Genomic DNA, 23,849 nt, shown 5'->3' with positions numbered 1-23,849 from the left:
ACTCAGAATTATCATCAATCACCTGATGTACAGTTGGTCGATAGCGCAACGCACGTTCAATCTGACATGATTATGTACAAAAGATGCAACGTTTACTATCTGATTCAACGTATCGCAGAATCGATGCTGACCCCACGAAAAGTGTTGAGAGAAAGACCAACAGCCTCCTGAAGAAAAGTGGTTTGTCGCAGGACACAATCAAGAGGCTTAACACCTATAGTGCGGTTCCCCCTAGGTTATATGGCCTTCCAAAGGTTCATAAGGAAGGGGTTCCTTTCCGTCCTATAGTGAGTAACATCGGCGCCCCGACATATCGTGTAACCAAGCATCTTGCATCTCTGTTGAGTCCACAAGTAGGACGGTGTGAACATCATATCAGGAACTCAGCTGATTTTTTACGTCGTTTGGAGGGACTGAGGCTGAATGACTCTGATATTTTAGTGAGTTTCGATGTGGTCTCTCTCTTCACTCGTGTTCCTCTGTCTGATTCGTTGCGGTTAATTGAAGCCAGGTTTGGTGCTGATTTAACTAATCTCTTTAGGCATGTGTTGACATCCACTTACTTTTTATTTAATGACCAGTATTACGAGCAGACAGATGGAGTTGCGATGTGTAGTCCGTTGTCTCCTGTGATCGCAAATTTGTTTATGGAAGACTTCGAGGAACGTGCATTGGAGTCGGCGCCTTTAAAACCCGCCTGTTTCTATAGATACGTTGACGATACCTTCGTTGTTTGGCCTCACGGTAGGGAGAATTTGAATGTCTTTCTAGAACATCTGAACTCGATCCACCCGAACATTCGTTTTACGATGGAGGTGGAAAAGGATGGTTGCCTTCCCTTTCTCGACGTGTTGGTTAGGAGGAAGGATGATGGATCATTGGGACATGCAGTCTACAGGAAACGTACTCACACCGACTTGTACTTACAAGCTAATAGTTGTCACCATTCGGCTCAGCGTGAAGGGGTACTTCGTACCTTGGTACACAGGGCACATATCGTTTCTGACGCTGAGACTTTGCCAGCTGAGCTGTCCCATCTTGAAGTTACATTTCGTCAAAATGGTTACAGTGATAGACAGATTGAACGTGCGTTGCGCTATCGACCAAAAGTACATCAGGTGATTGATGATAATTCTGAGTCAACACCTAAGTCTACTGCCTTCTTGCCTTACGTAGGAAACACGTCCAATAAGATCGGTCGTATTTTACGGAAATACGATGTGAAATGTGTTTTCCGACCTCCATCTAAAATTAGAGCACTTTTGAGTTCCGTTAAGGATGATCTTGGACTGCGTAAGGCGGGTGTATATCGTGTCCCTTGTAGCTGCGGCATGGCATATATTGGTCAAACTATCAGGACCGTGGAGGACAGATGTACTGAGCATAAACGGCACACACGATTACAGCAGCCAAATAGATCTGCTATTGCCGAACATTGCTTGGATACTGGTCACTCCATGTTATATAATAACACCGAGATATTGGCATGCACGTCCAACTATTGGGACAGTGTGATTCGGGAGGCAGTTGAGATTAAATTAGCGAGTAACCTTGTTAACAGGGATGGAGGTTTCTGTTTAAACTCTGTTTGGAATCCGGCTCTCTCCCCTGTCAAGAAACAGAGGGACAGACTCAATGCTACCTCACCTGCGAATTCATAGTCTCACTATCGATAGCTCTGACTTTGGCCATCTTTGGTGGCACTAGTGTTCAGTGTGTGTGTGTTATCTTTCCTGCTTGGGTCCGAGAACCGAGGTATTAAATTTGCATGTACGTCGCCTGTCCGTTGCAGTTTGCCTTGAAAATGGCGGGGTGTTCTCCCGCCGAAATATCGGCGGTCGCTGAAAGTGTTACCTGGCTGAATTCCCGGAAGTTATTTGAAAGTTGTATACGCCAGGAGAAACTCAGGTCTCATACTGCACTGCAGTTTGAGTGTTAGTGAGTTCCAGGACATCTCCAAGTCGATGGATAGGACATAATGGACCACATAAGTGGGCACCATATCTCCGGACGCCACCCCCCTGGATATTTTCAGCGATGTTTCGTGAAAGGTATTGTTTATGCTTCTTCTGTACGTGAACTTGGCCATCTCCGCGGAAGAACTGTGGATGCAATAGCGTCCAATACCCAAGATGTGCTTGTGTGGATATTAATTGAGATAATCGTCTAGGAGCCTTTGTAGAAGTTAACTAGTTTTTTTGTGCAAAACAGTCTGAGTTACTTAATATGATACTTCAAACCGCAAGTTCTAATTCTTATAGTCTCTTTTTAAATTGCCTTTGGAAATCAGGGAGGTTTCCTGTGGACAGCTTGTATGTAAAAAAATTAAAAAGGAATACGACAGTCAGTTAAAAGTTTAGAATGTCTGAACAACACACCAACCACGGACCGTGGATGAATAAACACTTCTCGTGACTGGAAAATTGAGATGATGTTACTCAACGGTAAGGTGGCTTGTGGAATGTGGACAGAGCTGTAGTTGTCCATTTCTATCCATTGCCTACGATCCGCTTCTCTTGAAATAAAACTGATTTGTTCCACATCGTTGATAATGTGTACTGTGTACTCATATCTAGGCTTCCCCTAAACTTCCTGCATCCCTTAGAGTGCAGTTTCCAGCAATGACTCATGTCTTAATTGGAGCTCAATTATTCTCTCTTCGATGTATTACGTCATTTATTAATGTCATTTCTCGTTTATCATTGCCGTAAATCTTCGCTCCTGGACTACCAAATCGGCTCTTCAACAAACTGTTGTGACTCCACATTTCAAGTCTAACAACCGTGCTGCCTTCCCATTTTCTACGTGCTGTGCTGTGCTCCAAATATAGATCTTCATAATCCCTTTTCTCGTCTTAAGGGTTAAGGTTTCAGATGTAAGAAATTGTTCATCTTCTATAGGAAACCACTTTTTCCTACAGCTGTCCTTGGTATCATGTCTTTCTTGTATCTTCCTCCCTTACCTGTCTTACATCCATAGTTGCAAAATCTGGCCATCACTTCAGGAGTCACCATTCCCTATGTTCAATAATTCAGCCGTTCAGCTTGGTCACCTTCTGTGCTCACAGTTACCTTACATTCTTTACTTTTACGCAAAGCATTGGCGAAATAAAACAGGCCCGTAAAATATTTCATGCATGTTATGGTAGGCAACTGAACTTGCATCATCCACACCCGGTGCAGATGGTGTTGAGTTGGGTGGTATATCTTAAGGTCTATGAAATATTTTCTGTGCCAGTTTATTTTGGCCGCCCTGTATGTATTATAGGTATTGTGATAGCTCATATTCCGTGGGATTAGACGCCAGACTACTTTCTGAGAGAAATACACTATGCGCTTAAAACGTTCCACTTCTTAACTATTCAAAGACGGAATGGTTACAATAATTTAATGACCTAAACATGTATGGTCGTTAAGGCGTGGTACGCCATTTTTACCCCTTGTACGACTTTAATGATTGTGTGAATTTCGTTCAATTCGGATTTTGTGATGACTTTTGCAAAATACTTCGAGCACATTCAGACGAAATAACGAGGTGCATCTACGCCTTACAGTAATTAGATATAATGATGGCTAATGTACGCTGAAACTGTTTATCTGAAGCAAATATAAACAAGTGGATTTAACTGTCAATAAAAATATATTAAGAAAGGGTGAATTTCTCAAGGGAGGAAGTTTCTCATCTAGCGCACCGCTTAACTCCGCAAGTGTTAATGGAAAAGAAATTATTTTTCACCTTTTCTACGAGTTATGTGCCGGAAAGGTGAAAGGAGGGTCTCTAGGAACATTGGATCCTCTTGTAGACAGTGTCAGCATAAAATGCGCCATTCTTAATTACTTTAACAGAGGAATATTCACGTACAGGTGGTTGTGACTATAGGAACAGGGACGTACCCAGTATATTGGTACTGGATTTTTCCAGTAATGTTACATACATGAATACAATTTTTGGAAACTGATGAACATTTTTGACGGGGATATTGTATTGCAGAGCTCCACTCATCTCCATAAGTGATAATCAGAGAGAAATTAGTTTATTATCTTTTCATGATATAAACACATTTCTGTAATATACGTACTGTGATGCGAAATTGTGGCGCAGTGGAGATCCCGGGCCGCCTGTCAGGTGGTACTAAAATTCGCATGGAGTTTTCTCGTTGTAGTGAGGCAAACAAAACAGAAACTAGGCAGTGGCTGATAGCAGGCATGTACAGTGGTCCGCGAGTTTGCAGAATTTCCAAATAGTTCTCGGAGTCAAGTACACCGACTTCCCCCCCCCCCCCCCCAAGAGGAAACGTGTACCGTTCTCGTCGCCTAAAAAATGGCTCTAAGCACTATTGAACTTAACATCTGAGGTCATGAGTCCCCTAGACTTAGAACGACTTAAACCTAGCTAACCTAAGGACATCACACACATCAAGCCCGAGGCAGGATTCGAACCTGCGACCGTAGCAGCCGCGTGGTTCCGGACTGAAAAGCCCACAACCTCTCGACCACAGCGCCGGCTCGTCGCCTAATTGTGGTCATTATCACAGCAAGCTGCAGTCTTATACGGTATTGGCGTGATATTTATTGGAAGTCACTGATGTTCGGACAGTGTGATTACATCTAATAGAGCACCTAGAACACAGAGTTGAGTCGGAGAGACTTTATTTATCTTAACAATAAATTCGAAAGCCTTACTGCTGAACGATCTTAACCTGTACGACTCGTGGAAAATAATTTCGTAGTTTATAAAGTGTATGTCAAGTCAGATTCCGAATGTTTGCCACTCGCAGGCAATTCTAACATCCAAGAAGCCTGAGGTTCACCCATAACCCCTCCCTCTGCCTCCAGACGAAGTTGTTCCTTCTGATATGAGCTCATGTAGTTAAGGTAATGGACTTACATTCTGGAGCCCCTCCTCGCCTTCATTTCGATGTTAGTGGTTTTTATTAATTCAAGGGGATGGTTCCTCCGACAAGAACGTCGCTGTTTATTTATCCATCAGACATTCAGTTAGAGTCTAATCTTTCTTCTTCTTTTTCTTCCTTGTATTAGTATCCTCGAGTGAATTGGAGAGATGGAAAACGGCTTATCCCTATGGGTTCACGTATTTGCGTTAGCAAATATGACTATCTGGGTCGTGTGTTGGATCACAGCTTTAATCTATTAGCCAGTTTTAGTACAATGTGTGTACAATGTTTCATTAGGGTTGATATTTACAGTTGTAAACATGAGACTTTTCCTCGATGTTTCACATACATGTGAAGAGGCCTTAGCAGTCGTTAGGTCCAGGCCTTACGAAGAAAGATTACAGCATTAGTCAGTTAATATAAGATCCAGTCATGGACACATACAGGAAAAGAAATTACAAATCCAATAACCGCAATCACGGACCTACTGCATATCTATTTAAAAAGCCGGGAAACTTGATATGCAAATTGCTTGGCATTCTGGATCTGCTGAGGTAGTGACATGTCTCATGGTGCTGTCAAAATAATCTGGGTACTCTCCAATCAAATTGTTTAAGAAAGTAATTTTTTAGGAAAGGAGCTCTTTATTTCAAACTGGCTTCGCAGCCATAGTGCCATGGAGGAAGATCTTCCTCACGAGGCTGTCTAACGGCGCCAAGCACATTGACCGAACTAAAAGCCAGGGAGTCAGCCCCCCCCCCCCCTTCCCTTTCGCCTAAAAAGCTGTAGGACGGGTCAGCGCCGCCTTGGGAATCAATCGTATTTAGAGTCACTCTGGTAAGAATCCGGTCATGCCGCGTGAATACATGACTGCTATTATCGCTGAAGTTACGTGGGCATGCGGTCTGCTCTGGAAACTGACTTTAAACCACACGCCTTCGGGTTCGAATCTTGCTTTTCTCACGATCAACAATATCTACCATCTTTCTTTCAAACTAGTTTGCCACTTTCTTATTATTCAGTTCACCAAAGGGGCCGAACAAACATTTTATTCTTATCTGATACATTTGTCTTTTAATTTCGTACTCCCATGCAGGCCATGTCTTACGACCCATAATCCGTAGTGTGAACTGGTGTCGTCCAGTTCTGTAAAGACTGCCTTGCTTTCCATTGTGTGTGTGTGTGTGAAGTCTTATGGGATTTAACTGCTAAGGTCATCAGTCCCTAAGCTTACACACTACTTAATCTAAATTATCCTAAGGACAAACACACACATCAATGCGCAAGGGAGGACTCGAACCTCCACCGGGACCAGCCGCTCAGTCCATGACTGCAGCGCCTGAGACCGCTCGGCTACTCCCGCGCTGCTTTCCATTGTGTTTAATGGGTCAATATATCTGTTCCTTTCTTTTACATGCTTGTGGCTTCTCCGTCTTCTACAATACTTACTGACTGAAGCTAATGTATCTATGATGCTGCCATAGTTGGGGAGACAGGAGATCTTCAGGTAGCATATCAATGATCTGTAGCTAGGAGATGAATTCCGCCTAGCAGTTTGGGAGGTAAATCGATAGTCACCATAATGATTAATTCACAGTTTAATCTGGTTATCTCTTTGGTGTCATTCTATTAAGACTCATTACTGTTCATAAAATTTATATTTATATATGTATTCTACAACCGGCGGCGACTACCAACATGGCTTTCTGTTACATTAAGACTACATATTTTTTACCTTTTGTACTTTACAATCCCACCTAAGCAACTACTCCGTAGCATTTCAGTGACATGAGTAACATTTTCCAGAAGTTGCATTTTACAGAGCATAGGCGCAAAACCAAGTAATGTTGATGGTGCAAGCTATTATAGTAGAACATCGTTTCATTAGTATTATTTATTCCTTTGTTTTGTTTCTCTCTCTCCCTCTTTCTTCCTTTCATATGGAGACTGTGTGAAACTGGAAATATTATCCCGGTTGGAGTACATAAGGAGTTTTCTGTACTGATAGTTAGCCAGTACATGAATGTTACATGTTATGAAATGAATATTCAAGTTTTCCAGTTACTTGCCGCTCCATCTTCAGTTCTGAATAGTTTTATCTTATAGTTCTTAGTTATTTCGGTAACTTATTTATTTTTACACTTAAATTATTTTGCTGGCACTATTGCATCAAGTGATACGAGGCAGCGTGCATGTAATGAAGACACTCAACGAAAGGCAATTAGAAGCTGGCTGTTTATACACCATGAAGATTTAAAAAAAAATTAATATTACTTCAACAGCTACAAAAAATAACGCTGAAATTAAAAGAAATTCGCTTTGATTCCATTGTAATAAGTGGTACAGATTAATATAACGTCGAGTTAAAAGCTTCGTGTTTATACGGAAATGACAACCAATTCGTTTACAAATTTGTTTCTGTGTGAAAGAAGGAACACTGCAGTGTAGTCTTTATTCAGATGCAAGTGGAAAGTGAGGCAAAAAAGTACATGGTGTGCTGCGACCCAGTTGCGTATATGATGAGAGTCCGCTTCAAAATTCAAGGCGGGGCGTCGAGCGGCACTTTCATTAGGCACTTAGAATTAATATAAAGCCATTCATCAGCCTGCAGCAGTGTTTTCCCTCATACAGCCGCTACCGAGGCAAGAGAAAATTTTATACAGAGCTGATTGTTCTAATCTTAGCAATATACGTATTAAAGCTTTCATCTATAGGGCTGCACGTTGGGTCAGAGCTCTCATAACGGTTGATTCTGGGTCCCTGTTTATCGATAAAAGACCGTAACAAATTATAAAAGCACAACGGCCAGCCCTGCTGCATTTTGCTTGACCTATCAGGTGTTGGTTAAGTATATCAGTTTTAGCATTCGTTTTGCGTAGAGCTGAATGAAAGTTCTGCACCAGTTGGACTGTTTAGATACATTTTATTCATTATCATAAGTCTGGCGGTTAACGTCGCTGTGTCGCGTGTTTACAAAAATGTTTAACTCGCCTGACTGGGCAGCATAGTATACTAAATACTACAGGATACTAAAATACTACAGGATATTAGGGGCTTAGCTAGTTACACCAAATGCGCTGTGTTAGTACGGAATGGATAACAACTGTACACTAACGTCTTTCGAGAGGGCGTTCAGAGGAGTTCTCTGAGTTTGCTGGTACATGGAACATACAATCTGAAACTGTTACCATGGTAGTCTTCTTTTGCATACCATTTCTCATTATCTTTAATTGTGAGGACTGTAGCACTGATGAGTCCATATAATGAAATAATTTCCTCTCTACAGCTATTGTAGGACTCCAACTTCTAACAGGAAATCGGCTTTATCACACAGTACAGGTATTGATTTGCTGATAGCCTATTTCGGATTGCCATTTCCCGACTCAGTCATTATTCGAACATTTCTGTAACCATATTAATCACATCAGATGACATTTTCGTCTAGCGCTCGACATTCGACGTCCCTTGCATAATGTCAAACTGTTCCAGTGCTGCGTGGTCTAAACCCTCAATTGTCACTGTCCCGCTGATGAAAATGAGACATGATTTTAATTTAATATTTTATGGTAGTTATTTTATAAGATTTCTGTGAAGTACTTAGAGACAGTTAATTCTTTAGAGAAGATAAACTTCTTTGCCAAGATTGCTAATAATAACCTTTATCCTCCATAACCGGCTTCGGCAATCAATGTTACCACTTTCAGATCTCGACGGACAGGTTACAGTATATTCCTTAAAACACCAGTAAAAGTGCTCTTTATCATCAATTGGAAGGTAAGTAACAGACTAGAACACTGATGGATCGGCATGTCAGAAGTGAAACAACTATATACACAGTTATTCACAACATGGATCAGGCTTATGCTACTCAAAATAGGGTACTGCAGAACAGCTAAGGTGCCGCTAGACTAGTCTGTTACGTACCTGCAAACTGATAAGAAAAGTGCTATTTTAAGAAATATACAATAAGATGGTAACATTGAATGCCACAGCCGGCTACCGAGAATAAAGGTTATATTAGCAATCTCGGCAAAGAAATTTATCTTCTCTAATGTATTATCGCAGATCGCCTTATGCGGGTCAAAACAAGTAAACTAAGAAGCAGTTAACTGTTCGAACACCGCTGGGTGTGGACCAGTGAATCACCATCCATTCATGCTCAACTGTAGTCCATCAGAAGAAATCCAGGAGTGATTTAAATAAATCTGATGATGTACCGTTAGCCGGCCGCGGTGGTCTCGCGGTTCTAGGCGCGCAGTCCGGAACCGTGCGACTGCTACGGTCGCAGGTTAGAATCCTGCCTCGGGCATGGATGTGTGTGATGTCCTTAGGTTAGTTAGGTTTAAGTAGTTCTAAGTTCTAGGGGACTGATGACCACAGCAGTTGAGTCCCATAGTGCTCAGAGCCATTTGAACCATTTTTTTTTTTTTTTTTTGATGTACCGTTAATCCGGTATAGATGATTGCAGCCGAAAAGATGAAAATAAAAACAACGTTACGAAATCCATTCCCACGAACGGACATACTGCGGAACTACTGAGGAGCAAGCTCAGAGAAAGAATAATAGCATCAGTAATGAAAAAAACTGTAATTCACTGGAAAGTAAACCAATACAAAAATATGTCGTATGCAGGGATATGCAGGGTTGATAGTTTTAATTTACAACCATGCAGAAAAACGTACTAGCAGCGGAAAGAAAGAGAGAGAGAGAAAAGAAATGAAAGCAATGTACAAATCAAACAAACTTAGACCCATACGTCAGCTTGGAATAAAAAAATTTATCACTAAATTTGTAGGACCTGATAACGTTACTAAAAAATTTGAAATAAGAAGCTAACTTCAACGAAAAATAAATATTTTTTGGATACAGAACGCTAAAAACAAAACACCTATAAATAATCCAATAGCAAATCCAACTTAAGAATATGGATCTGTTCGGAAACAAAAATCATTAATTACAAAGCAAATGTCCTGTCGGATTTGGCAGCTAAACAACTACCGTAAACGTTTTATATAAAAAACACGAACAGGAAGCAATATAGGACAGTAGCCTGCCTCACACGGACAAAAGTGGTGAATCGATTGAGGCAGAATGAAGATGTTCAACGCTTATGGGAGTAGCAGAGCCAAGCAAATGGGCACAGATCAAATGTTTTCAGGCACTGGTAATTCATAACCAGCAACAGTAAATAGCTGTGATACTGAGCTATCGATCTGCCTAGTATTTCTTGTCAGACAGAAAAAAGATAACGTTAGAGCACAGTTGAAGAGTTTAACAAACCAATCAGTGAACCGGCACTTTTCAGTACAATGTTCAATGATTGTTATGAAAAATAACTTCAGTTTCTCTTGGGACCCTTGAAATCGCTTCACCCTAATAAAATATTTATGACGGATGTAGAAAAATAAGGCTAAGCATTTTTTCCCATAAAATATTTAAGAACACACAGATCTCCCCTCCTTTTTTCCACGGTCAGTCTTCTGACAGGTTTGGTTACGCCCAACAAGACTTTCTCATCTGTGTCAGCTTCTTAGAGTAGCTCATACAGTTAGCAGCGTGAATTACTTGTTGGCTATAGCCCCTTCTCTGTCTACCCTTACAATTCTTACAGCCTAGATCTTCCTTAGAAACGTGGAAGTTATTCCCTGACATCCTGGCCTTTCATAATGTCAGTGTTTTGTGCATTTTCCTTTCGTAGCAGATTCAGCAGTTCTCTAGTAGGAGACCTGAAGAGATGAACGATCCGACTACATACTGAAACAGCCATTGGCTAAGGGCTGCCAAGAAAGACATATATCTCGAAATCGGTGTAGTCAACAAACAGTGTATATGGGCATTGTGTTTGTAGTATAATTTAGATTGCTCAATGATGCTCTATGCCAACTATGTGGCATATTGTTCCCTCTTAGTTTCTGCACACAGGGTCAATTAACTAAAATCTGCGGACATAGAAAGCTCTACTGATGTGCAGTTTTCACATGATGGATTGGTAGTCGGGGACACATAGCATTAACCAATCAACAGATTGTAGTAATACTTAGTAAGTAGGTTTTTTGTGCAAACATTCACTTTTTGAAATGGAACAATGTCTGCTGACATTAGGAAAACAAAAGTAGGTAAATTAGAATATCAGTGGTATTTGTTGCAGGAATCTAGTGCGAGTCGTTTACGAGATACGGTATTTTTTTAAAGTTCCCACATGGACACTTGTACAATACCTGTAGTAGCACACACGAAAGAACAAGTGCATCCACTAGTTACGTGGGTTATAACCAGAACAAGGCAATTGACCATCACAGGTTGTGTTGAAAATGACCATCAGCAACGGCAATACACGCTTCCACTCTTGTATGGAACGACTGCTGTACACGTGTTAGCATTTCAGCGGGGATGTCCGAGTAAGTTGCAGTAATACATCGTTGCGTGTCTTCGGGTGTAGTTGTTATGTCATTGTAGAGAGCGTCTTTCAGCTTCCCCCACAAAAAAGTCCACAGGCGTCAAATCCGGGGAACTGGACGGCCAAGGTACGGGTCCTCTACGTCCAACAACGATTTGTAAACAATTCATGAAGACATGATGTAGAACTTCGTGCACTGTGGCAGGACAACCATTATATTGGTACAACTTCCTCCTAGTCTGCAGAGGAACTTCTTCTAGCATTCGTGGAAGATGGTCTGTCAGGAGGCTACGATACTTGTGCCTATGAACTGATGGTTCACTATCCCACACCACAAGTTTACACTCTATGGACGCTGACGTTCCACCTAACGAAACCAACTGGGATTGTCAACAGACCAAGAGCGCATCCATCGGCGATTTGCCTGCCCTTGATTGGTAAACTAGATACATGATTCATTTGGAGTATCCTGTCGTATTGTCCAAGTGCAGAATTTCACACTGTTTTCGCGATCGTTTCCATGAGCTCTTGATTGGTGTGGAACATACGTCGGTGGAGAATGCATAGAACATTTGCCTGACTCGATTTCCCGAGGGCCAACGTGCAGAGAAACTGTGACAGCAGCATTAATTTCCTCCTCCTCTGTTGTCACTTGTTTCCTTCTGTTGCGTTGTTTAGATGTTACACACCCACTTCCACGTAACTGGTTGAAGAGACGGATAAATAACTGCTGAGATGGTTGATGTCAATTGGGATATCTTGCCACGTACACCGTACACAGCGAACTGCATTCTTCCTACACTTTCCATACACTATGAGAATGTTGGCTTCTTCTGCATGGGTAAATCCAATCATCCACGACCCACTGCTTGGTCCATCACACACTGTCAAGTAAATTGCAGTGCACTCAAGGAACACACAAGCACACTGTAACCAAACATAGCAACATTGTACCTGGGAACTACGCACTATAAATGGCACATACGAGTGTGGGTCTGGAAACTTTTCAAAATACCGTGTCTTGTAAACGACTCGCACTAGAATCCTGTAACAAACATCACTGACATTCTACATTACTGGCCATTAAAATTGCTACACCAAGAAGAAATGCAGATGATAAACGGGTATTCATTGGACATATACAGGGTGAGTCACCTAACATTACCGCTGGATATATTTCGTAAACCACATCAAATACTGACGAATCGATTCCACAGACCGAACGTGAGGAGAGGGGCTTGTGTAATTGCTTAATACAAACCATAAAAAAATGCACGGAAGTATGTTTTTTAACACAAACCTACGGTTTTTTAAATGGAATCCCGTTGGTTTTGTTAGCACATCTAAACATATGAACAAATACGTAATCAGTGCCGTTTGGTGCATTGTAAAATGTTAATTACATCCGGAGATATTGTAACCTAAAGTTTTACGCTTGAGTACCACTCCTCCGCTGTTCGATCGTGTGTATCGGAGAGCACCGAATTACGTAGGGATCCAAAGGGAACGGTGATGGATCTTGGGTACAGAAGAGACTGGAACAGCACATTTCGTCCACATGCTAACACCTTTTTATTGGTCTTTTTCACTGACGCACAGGTACATTACCATGAGGGGTGAGGTACACGTACACACGTGGTTTCCGTTTTCTATTACGGAGTGGAATAGAGTGTGTCCCGACATGTCAGGCCAATAGATGTTCAATGTGGTGGCCATCATTTGCTGCACACAATTGCAATCTCTGGCGTAATGAATGTCGTACACGCCGCAGTACATCTGGTGTAATGTCGCCGCAGCCTGCCACAATACGTTGTTTCATATCCTCTGGGGTTGTAGGCACCTCACGGTACACATTCTCCTTTAAAGTACCCCACAGAAAGAAGTCCGGAGGTGTAAGGTCAGGAGAACGGGTTGGCCAATTTATGCGTCCTCCACGTCCTATGAAACGCCCTTCGAACATCCTGTCAAGGGTCAGCCTAGTGTTCATTGCGGAATGTGCAGGTGCACCATCATGCTGATACCACATACGTCGTCGCGTTTCCAGTGGGACATTTTCGGGCAATGTTGGCAGATCATTCTGCAGAAACGCGATGTATGTTGCAGCTGTTTGGGCCCCTGCAATGAAGTGAGGACCAATGAGGTGGTCGCCAATGATTCCGCACCATACATTTACAGTCCACGGTCGCTGTCGCTCTACCTGTCTGAGCCAGCGAGGATTGCCCACGGACCAGTAATGGATGTTCCGTAGATTCACTGCCCCGTGGTTTGTGAAACCCGCTTCATCGGTTAACAGGTAGAACTGCAACGCATTCTCTGTTAATGCTCATTGACAGAATTGCACTCGATGATTAAAGTCATCACCATGTAATTGCTGATGTAGCGACACATGAAACGGGTGAAAGCGGTGACGATGCAGTATGCGCATGGCACTACGTTGACTCAGTCCACCGGCTCTCGCAATGTCCCGTGTACTCATGTGTGGGTTCATGGCAACAGCAGCTAACTGCACCAGCTTCTCCTGTGACGGGCCTGTTACGGACCCGTTTGCGTGATACGACCATACCTGTTGCATACAGTTGGCGGTAGATGTTTTGCAATGTGCGGCACGTTGGATGCTCTCTGTCCGGGTACCGTTCTGCATACAGCCTGCAGGCTTCAGCTGCATTTCGTCGACACTCACCGTAGATGAGTATCATCTCTGCCTTTTCAGAGTTCGAATACACCATGGTCACAGTTCCTACAGCACTACACTATCACAGACGTCTGGTAACACGGTGTACTACAGTTGGTCGGCGTGCGGAGACGAATGCAGAATAACAATAGCAGCAAGCGCTACATGCGGACACTGCGACAGCTAGACCAAACCACGACAGTGCACTACAGCCACACTCGTAAACACGGTCGTCATCGTAAACATGTCCCTGCAGATGCTGCTCGCCGACCGTGGCCCGTGTTTGTTACAACACGCCACCGAACGTCGGAGGTTTCAAGCGTCAACTTTAGGTTACAATATCTCCGGATATAATTAACATTTTACAATGCAACAAACGGCACTGGTTACGTATTTGTTTATATGTTCAGATATGCTAACAAAACAAACGCGGTTTCATTTAAAAAAACGTAGGTTTGTGTTAAAAAAAATACTTCCGTGCACTTTTGTATGGTTTGTATTAAACAATTACACTAGCCCCTCTCCTCACGTTCGGTCTGTGGAATCGGTTTACGAAATATATCCAGCGGTAACGTTAGGTGTCTCACCCTGTATATATTACACTAGAACTGACATGTGATTACATTTTCACGTAATTTGGGTGCTTAGATCCTGAAAAATCAGTAGACAGAACAACCACCTCTGGCCGTAATAACGGCCTTGATACCCCTGGGCATTGAGTGAAACAGAACTTGGATGGTGTGTACAGGTACAGCTGCCCATGCAGCTTCAACACGATACCACAGTTCATCACGAGTAGTGACTGACGTATGTGACAAGCCAGTTGCTCGGACACCATTGACCAGACGTTTTCAGTTGGTGAGAGATCTGGAGAATGTGCTGGCCAGGGCAGCAGTCGAACATTTTCTGTATCCAGAAAGGCCCGTGAAGGACCTGCAACATGCGGTCGTGCATTATCCTGCTGAAATGTAGGGTTTTGCAGGGATCGAATGAAAGAGCCACGGGTCGTAACACATCTTAAATGTAACGTCCACTGTTCAAAGTGCCGTCAATGCTAACAAGAGGTGACCGTGACGTGTAACCAGTGCCACCTCATACCATCACGCCGGGTGATACGCCAGTATAGCGATGACGAATACTCGCTTCCAATGTGCGTTCAGCGCGATGTCATAAAAAAATGGTTCAAATGGCTCTGAGCACTATGGGACTCAACTTCTAAAGTCATAAGTCCCCTAGAACTTAGAACTACCTAAACCTAACTAACCTAAGGACATCACACACATCCATGCCCGAGGCAGGATTCGAACCTGCGACCGTAGCAGTCGCGCGGTTCCAGACTGTAGCTCCTAGAACCGCTCGGCCACTCCGGCCGGCGATGTCATCAAACACGGCATCATGTTGCTGTAAACAGAACATGGATTCATCCGAAAGAAATGACGTTTTGCCATTCGTGCTCCCAGGTTCGTCGTTGAGTACACCATCGCAGGCGCTCCTGTCTGTGATGCAGCGTCAAGGGTAACCGCAGCCATGGTCTCCGAGCTGATACTCCATGCTGCTGTAAACGTCGTCGAACTATTCGTGCATATGGTTGTTGTCTTGAAAACGTCCCCATTTGTTGACTCAGGGATCGAGACGCGGCTGCACTATCAGTTACAGCCATGCGGATAAGATGCCTGTAATCTCGACTGCTAGTGATACGAGGCCGTTGAGAACCAGCATGGCATTCCGTATTACCCTCCTGAAACTACTGATTCCATATTCTGCTAACAGTCATTGGATCTCGACCAATGCGAGCAGCAGTGTCGTAATACGATAAACCGGGAGTGTGATAGGCTACTACCCGACCTTTATCAAAGTCGGAAACGTGATGGTACGCATTTCTCCTCCTTACACGAGGCATCGCTATAACGTTTCACCAGGCAACGACGGTCACCTGCTGTTTCTATATGAGAAATCGGGTGGAAACTTTCCTCACGTCAGCACGTTGTAGGTGTCGCCACTGGTGCCAACCTTGTACGAACGCTAGTCATTTGCATATCACAGCATCTTCTTCCTGTCGGTTAAATTTCGCGTCTGTAGCACGTCATCTTCGTGGTGTAGCACATTTAATGGCCAGTAGTGTAATGTACCCTACTTTAAGGTTGTTAATGTCAGTAGGCATTGTTTCACTTAAAAAGTGTATATTGCACAAAAAACACACTTTCAAAGTATTATTACAATCTGTTTATTGGCTAACAATACGAGCCCCTAAGTACCTATCTATTCGGCGAAAGCAGCGCGTCAATAGTACTACACATTTTCGCAATATGTGGGGTGCGATTTTTAGGTGGTTCACCATGTATATCGTATATTACATACCTTTCTCGATATTTCTGAAACTTTTAAACATTTTGCATCGCTTACAACATTACCATTTATTACTAAAGCTAACAGTCTGAATAGTTCAAATGGTTCAAATGGCTCTGAGCACTATGGGACTCAACTGCTGTGGTCATCAGTCCCCTAGAACTTAGAACTACTTAAACCTAACTAACCTAAGGACATCACACACATCCATGCCCGAGGCAGGATTCGAACCTGCGACCGTAGCAGTGGCACGGTTCCGGACTGCGCGCCTAGAACCGCGAGACCACCGCGGCCGGCAGTCAGAATAGTACAGCGTCGATTTTCTTTAACAGCTTTTTAGATCCACCAAACGGAACTATGCTGCCACGTCGTAGTTTCTGCCTAGATATTCCGTAAATGTAATGTGGACACCGTGGCCCGTGTGGCCGCTTTTTCGCACTGCGTTTTCTAGCCAGCGCAAGACGCGCCTCTAGGTAGGATGCGGCTTACTCTAGGAGACCGTGTAATATTCAAGGTACGTGCAAAACGCTTTCTGCGGTCACAGAAAAGACAGCGTAACGTACGATCTCACAGATTATACGCGTTAAGGCGAATCTAGGATAGCGCAGGAGGACAGATGCAGTGAGTCAGCCAGCAATGGATTTCACTCTGACCTTACAAACATTGCGACTGTCGTTTAGATGTACTGAGCTGAATTCAGCCAACTAACATTTATTTACGTCAACTAGGATTGAAAATAAAATGACCCTTTCAACACAATAAATGAGTGTTCCACCATTAGTTCTAAAGTTGTTATTCGAAACACGCCTGCATCTGTTTCAGCTGACCCTAAACTATAAAATTTGTGACGCACTCTACACGATAAATTTAGCTTAAACGGTAAATCACATAAATTTAGAGGTGGTCGATTGAATTAAATACCTAGCATTAACAATTACAAACAACGTAAATTGGAACCATCACACAGAAAATATTGTGAGAGAGATGAACTATAAACTGCATTTTATTGCAACGGCACTTAGAATATTCTACTAACGAACTAAAGAGACTCCCTAACACTACACTTGGCCGTCCTGTTCTGGAGTACGGCTGCGAGATGTGGGATTCTTACTCGATAAAATTAATGGAGGATGCCGCAAAAGTTCAAACAAAGGAAGCTCGTTTTATACTATCGCGAAATAGGGGGGAGTGTCACCGGTCTGACTGGGGTGGTAATCACTAAAACAAAGGCGTATTTTGTTGAAGCGACAGCTTTCGTCAAAACTTCAGTCACCAAATTTCTCCTCCGAATGTGAATATATTTTGTAGACTCCTACATAGATAGTGAGAAATGATCATCGTAATAAAAGGAGAGGAATCACAGCTTTCATGAAAATATATATGTGTTTCGAACGTGGAATGCTTGAACAAATCCCGAAAATCATTCTTAGAACTCCCGGCACTCTCTGCAACTCACACACATATATTAACTGCAGAGTAATCATGTAGATAAATATGTACTTCGTTAGAATTTTGAGTCTTACAGATACTGCAGAATGAAAAAATCCTGATCTCACTGAACATGATTTGAAACTAGCTCTAATATAAACTGCCGATTCGTTTTGTGTGCGCAAACGCAGTGTACTTGTTAGTGCTGTTCTGAAATACAGTCACATAGCCTACTGACTGCTGGACCGTCACAGGTGCCTGAAATATGTTTAAGTGTCCTTGATTTAACACACACACACACACACACACACACATATATATATACAGGGTGGTCCATTGATAGTGACCGGGCCAAATATCTCACGAAATAAGCATCAAACGAAAAAACTACAAAGAACGAAACTCGTCTAGCTTGAAGGGGGAAATCAGATGGCGCTATGGTTGGTCCGCTAGATGGCGCTGCCATAGGTCAAACGGATATCAACTGCGTTTTCTTTAAATAGGAACCCCCATTTATATTACATATTCGTGCAGTACGTAAAGAAATATGAATGTTTTAGTTGGACCACTTTTTTCGCCTTGTGATAGATGGCGCTGTAATAGTCACAAACGTATAAGTACGTGGTATCACGTAACATTCCGCCAGTGTGGACGGTATTTGCTTCGTGATACATTACCTGTGTTAAAATGGACCGTTTACCAATTGCGAAATAGGTCGATATCGTGTTGATGTATGAATATTGTGTGCTATGTATGCTGCTCGGTATCCTGGACGACATCATCCAAGTGTCCGGACCGTTTGCCGGATAGTTACGTTATTTAAGGAAACAGGAAGTTTTCAGCCACATGTGAAACGTCAACCACGACCTGCACCAAATGATGAGACCCAAGTAGGTGTTTTAGCTATTTTCTGTATTTTAATTTAAAAAAAACCTACCTGTTACCAACTGTTCGTCTAAAATTGTGCGCCATATGTTTGTGACTATTACAGCGTCATCTATCACAAAGCGAAAAAAGTGTTCCAACTAAAACATTCGTATTTCTTTACATACTAAACGAATATGTAATAAAAATAGGGATTCCTATTTTAAAAACGCAGTTGATATCTGTTTGACCTATGGCAGCGCCATCTAGCGGGCCAACCATAGCGCCATCTGGTTTCCCCCTTCAAGCTAGACAAGTTTCGTTCTTTGTAGTTTTATCGTTTGACGCTTATTTCGTGAGATATTTGGCCCGGTCACGATCAATAGTCCACACTGTATATAGGGAAATAATTTAGAAATTTAAACGACTAACAGGTGTCGTGGGAGGGAAGGAAATCTAAAGAAAGTATACCAGAAACTCTGATACTTATGATAAGATAAATTTATTTAAGTCTTTGGACAGTGATTTGAAAGACCAAGCACGGTCACACACACGTGCTCATCAAAGATATTTTTTAACAAAAGATACCCTGCTTTTCGATAGCCGGAACTCCTCTCTATTAACGCTTTTAGGCGTGGAAAAATGAAAGAAAATGCTGAAATAATCGCTAGTTTTAGTTGAATCAGACCTGGTCCCAGTGTGTCTTGGCCACTAAAATACTGCTGACCCACGAGCATCATCGGAGTTCTGCGTTGTCCGAAGATACCTAGCAACACAGAGAAGTGTCCTGGTCCTTGGTTTCACTGTTCACACCGGAATCTCTCCCCCGTAATACTGCCATGATTTTGTGGTAGGTGATGAAATTTGGCCCAAATGCTTAACAGGATAGAAATAGCGGCAAACACGTCGACATGGACACCGTTCAGGAGGTAATAAGCCAGTACACGAGCTGGCCAAAAATATCGAAACACCGCAGAAAACGTATGCTTGATCATAAATGCAGGTGTTAGCCAAGCCTGCAAGTTGCACTGTTTTATTTTATCACGAGCGGGACTTGTGCAATGTCCTCAGTACGTTTCGAGTGTCAGTCATAGTCCGAACGGTAATCTGTGTGTTGTGAGTGCATTATGTCACAGCTAAGTGAATACGGACGGGGCAAGTTGTTGGTGCTCTTGTGGTGGGTGTTTTAGTAACCAATATAGCCAAAGTGTTTGGTGTTTCAAAAGGCAATGACTCGGAGATTCGTACTGCATACACGGAAAGCGAGCCGGCCGGGGTGGCCGAGCGGTTCTAGGCGCTGCAGTCTGAAACCGCGCGACCGCTGCGGCCGCAGGTTCGAATCCTGCCTCGAGCATGGATGTGTGTGATGTCCTTAGGTTAGTTAGGTTTAAGTAGTTCTAAGTTCTAGGGGACTGATGACCTCACAAGTTAAGTCCCATAGTGCTCAGAGCCATTTTTGAACGGAAAGCGAAAAACATGTCCGCTAAAGACAACGCGGACGAAAGGGAATGTTGAGTGATGCTGAGACACTATCATTTGCAGAAAATTGTGTCGAAAAATAAGCGGATGACCGCTGTAACAGTCAGTGCAGATCTGTAAATAGTACTCCGGAATTCTGTCAGCACTAAAGCAACACGAAGGAAGTTCCAGAAGCTGAGAACTGCAAGGCGAGCTGGAATTCCAAAACCAGTCATCAGTGACGCAAACGTCTTTAACAGGAAAGCGTGGTATCGAAGCCTTAGAACCTGGACTATGGCGCAATGGAAGAGTGCCATACGGTCGGATAAGTTTTGTTTCACACTGACTGAAATGTGGGTCGGGGTGGGGATTCGGTGATGATTTGGACAACCATATAGTAGTACTGCATATCAGACAGATTCATTGGAAGGGCGATAAGGAGGAACGGTTCACACACGAGGGGGGTCGCCTGCAATATCATAGTTCCAGCACTACTTCAGTATTGATTCACACAGGGAGAAAGAGGAGATACAGATCCAAAAAAGATCACCGCATTTTGGCACCAGTTTGTGATACACTCGTGGCTATATCCTTGTCTCTGATGAACACTCGCCGTCGAGGACAGCCTACCGGGTTCTACAAACTAAGAAATCTTCCAGCCACTCACATACCTGTGAACATATTCCGTAGGCTCGTAGCTTCGTTAACAGTTTGCAACGTGGCATCGTGTCAAACGCTTTCCGCATATATAGGAATATTGACTCTGCCTGTTGTCCTTCATCCATTGTTCGCATGATACGATATCAGAAAAGGGCAAGCTGAGTTTCGCACTAGCGGTGCCTTCTAATACCTTACTGGTTCCTGGACATAATAGGACGAAATAAATATTCCAGAATTCGAATCGAGAATAGCTGCCAACACGACTAACGTAAAATTAAATATCCTCGGAGTAGTGAAGCAAATTAAATTACTTAATAAAAGCGTGTCTTCTGGTCCAGACTGTATACCAATTAGGTTCATTTCGGAGTATGCTGATGCATTAGCTCCATACTTAACAATCATATACAACCGTTCGCTCGACGAGAGATCCGTACCCAAAGACTGGAATGTTGCACAAGTCACACTAATGTTCGAGAAAAGTAGTAGGAGTAATCCACTATAAATTACAGGCCCATATCGTTAACGTCGATATGCAGCAGGATTTTAGAACGTATATTGTGTTCGAATATTATGAATTACCTCGAAGAAAACGGTTTATTGACACGCAGTCAAAATGGGCTTAGAACACATCGTTCCTGTGGAAACACAACTAGCTCTTTATTAACATCAAGTGTTGAGTGCTATTGACAAGGGATTTCAGATCGATTCCGTATTTCTGGATTTCCGGAAGGATTTTGACACTGTGCCACACAAGCGGCTCGTATTGAAATTGCTTGCTTATGGAATATCGTCTCAATTATGTGACTAGATATGTGATTTCCTGTCAGAGTGGTCACAGGTCGTAGTAATTGACGGAAAGTCATCGAGTAAAACAAAAGTGATTTCTGGCGTTCCCCAAGGTAGCGTTATAGGCCCTTTGCTGGTTCTTATCTATATAAATGATTTGGCAGACAATCTGAGCAGCCGTCGTCGGTTGCAGATGAAGCTGTCGTTTATCGACTAATAAAGTCGTCGGAAGATCAAAACAAACTGCAAAACGATTTCTAAAAGATATCTGAATGTTGCGAAAAGTGGCAGTTGACCCTGAATAAAGAGAAGTGTGAGGTCATCCACATGAGTGCTAAAAGGAACTCGTTAAACTTTGGTTGCACGATAAATGAGTCTAATCTGAAAGCCGAAAATTCAACTGAATACCTAGGTATTACATTTACGAACAACGTAAATTGGAAAGAACACATAGAAAATTCTGTGGGGAAGGCAACCCAAAGACTACTTTTTATTGGCAGGACACTTGGGAAACGTAACAGATCTACTAAGGAGACTGCCTACACTACCATTGTCCGTCCTCTTTTAGAATACTGCTGCGCGGTGTAGGATCCTTACCAGATAGGACTGACGGAGTACATCGAAAAAGTTCAAAGAAGGGCAGCACGTTTGGTGTTGCAGCGAAATATGGGAGATAGTATCACAGAAATGATACAGGATTTGGGCTGGACATCATTAAAAGAAAGGCGATTTTCGTTGCGACGGAATCTTCTCACGAAATTCCAACCACCAACTTTCTCCTTCGAATGCGAAAATATTTTGTTGACAGCGACATTTGGAACGTTGTGGAGTATTGTGTTTCGGAAGAGTTGTTCGCTAAAGGTAACAATACCCACATATATGCATATTTGAAATTAGCTGAAAGTAAACTATTGTCAGAAGTACGGACAGGTCTGGAATTTATGTTCGGATCTATTAACGGTGTATTTGATGTTCAAAAATGTAGAAGTCGATCACCACGATAAAATAAGGGAAATACGAGCTCGAACGGAAATATATAGATGTTCGTTCTTTCCGCGCGCTATGTGAGATGGAATAATAGAGAATTGTGAAGGTGGTTCGATGAACACTTAAATGTGATTTACAGGGTATCCATGTAGATTTAGATGTAGATAAGCTTTTAGGTCTCAAGGAAGGTTATGATATTCGAATACAGAATATGTTCTAGAGTTATTCAACAAACTGATGTTAAAGATATTAGTGTGTAATTTTGCGAGGCCGTCTTTTTACTTTTCTTATATACAAGAGTCACCTTCCCTATTGTACGGTCGCTTGGGAGTTCGCGCTGGATCACAGATTTGCAGTGAATGGGATGAATGGGAGCTAAGTAAGGGGCCAATCCCGTACTCTTTGTCCATACAAGAATATCTAATCCACAGACATATTCCGCAAGCCACCGTAATGTTGTTGACAAAGGATTTATTATACTACTACTGGTCATTTCCTTTGCAGAGTGAGTGTGATAGGACCGCTGTTATTTTCTGTATACATACAAGATCTGACGGACAGGGTGAGCAGCAAAATGCGGCTGTTTGCTAATGATGCTCTGGTATACGAAAAGGTGTCGTTGTTGAACGACGGTAGAAGGATACAAGATGTCTTACACAAAATTTAAAGTTGATCTGATAATTGGCAACGTGCTCTAAATGTAGCAAAATATAAGTTAATGGAGATGAGTAGGAAAATCAATCCCACAGTGTTGAAATACAGCGTTGGTACTGTGCTGCTTGATACACACACATCGATTAAATATCTACGTGTAACGCTGTAAAGAAATTTGAAATGGAAATAGCACCTAAGGAAGATAGTAGAGAAGACAAATAGTCGACTTGAGTTTATTGGGAGAATTTAGGAAAGTGTACTTCATCTGTGAAGGAGACTGAGTGTTGAACACTTGTGCGACCCATCCTTCAGTCTGCTTGAGTGTTTGGGATCCCCATCAGGTCGGATCGAAGCAATTCAGTGGCCGCCTGTTTCATTTATTAATGACAGGTTCGATCAATACGCATTGCGGACATTCTTCGTAAACTCAAATGAGGATCCGTGGAGGGAAGACGACGTTCTGTTCGTGGCACACTATTGAGAAAATTTAAAGAGCGGGACTCGGAAGCTGTCTGTACAACAAATCAACTCTCGCCAACGTACATTTCACGTGAGGACCAGGATATGAGAAATTAGGGCTCATACGGAGGCACGTGGGCAGCTGTTTTTCTCATGACCTGTCTGCTAGTTGAACAAGAAGGGTGGTAGTGGTTTGAAGTGCACTCCACCAAAAACCACACTTATCTTACGGAGTATGTTCATAG

Source organism: Schistocerca americana, chromosome 1 (genome assembly GCF_021461395.2).
Source record: "Schistocerca americana isolate TAMUIC-IGC-003095 chromosome 1, iqSchAmer2.1, whole genome shotgun sequence".
NCBI classification, from domain to species: Eukaryota; Metazoa; Arthropoda; class Insecta; order Orthoptera; family Acrididae; genus Schistocerca; species Schistocerca americana.
The sequence above is the reverse complement of the archived record's forward strand: the minus strand, read 5'-3'. Positions refer to the sequence as shown.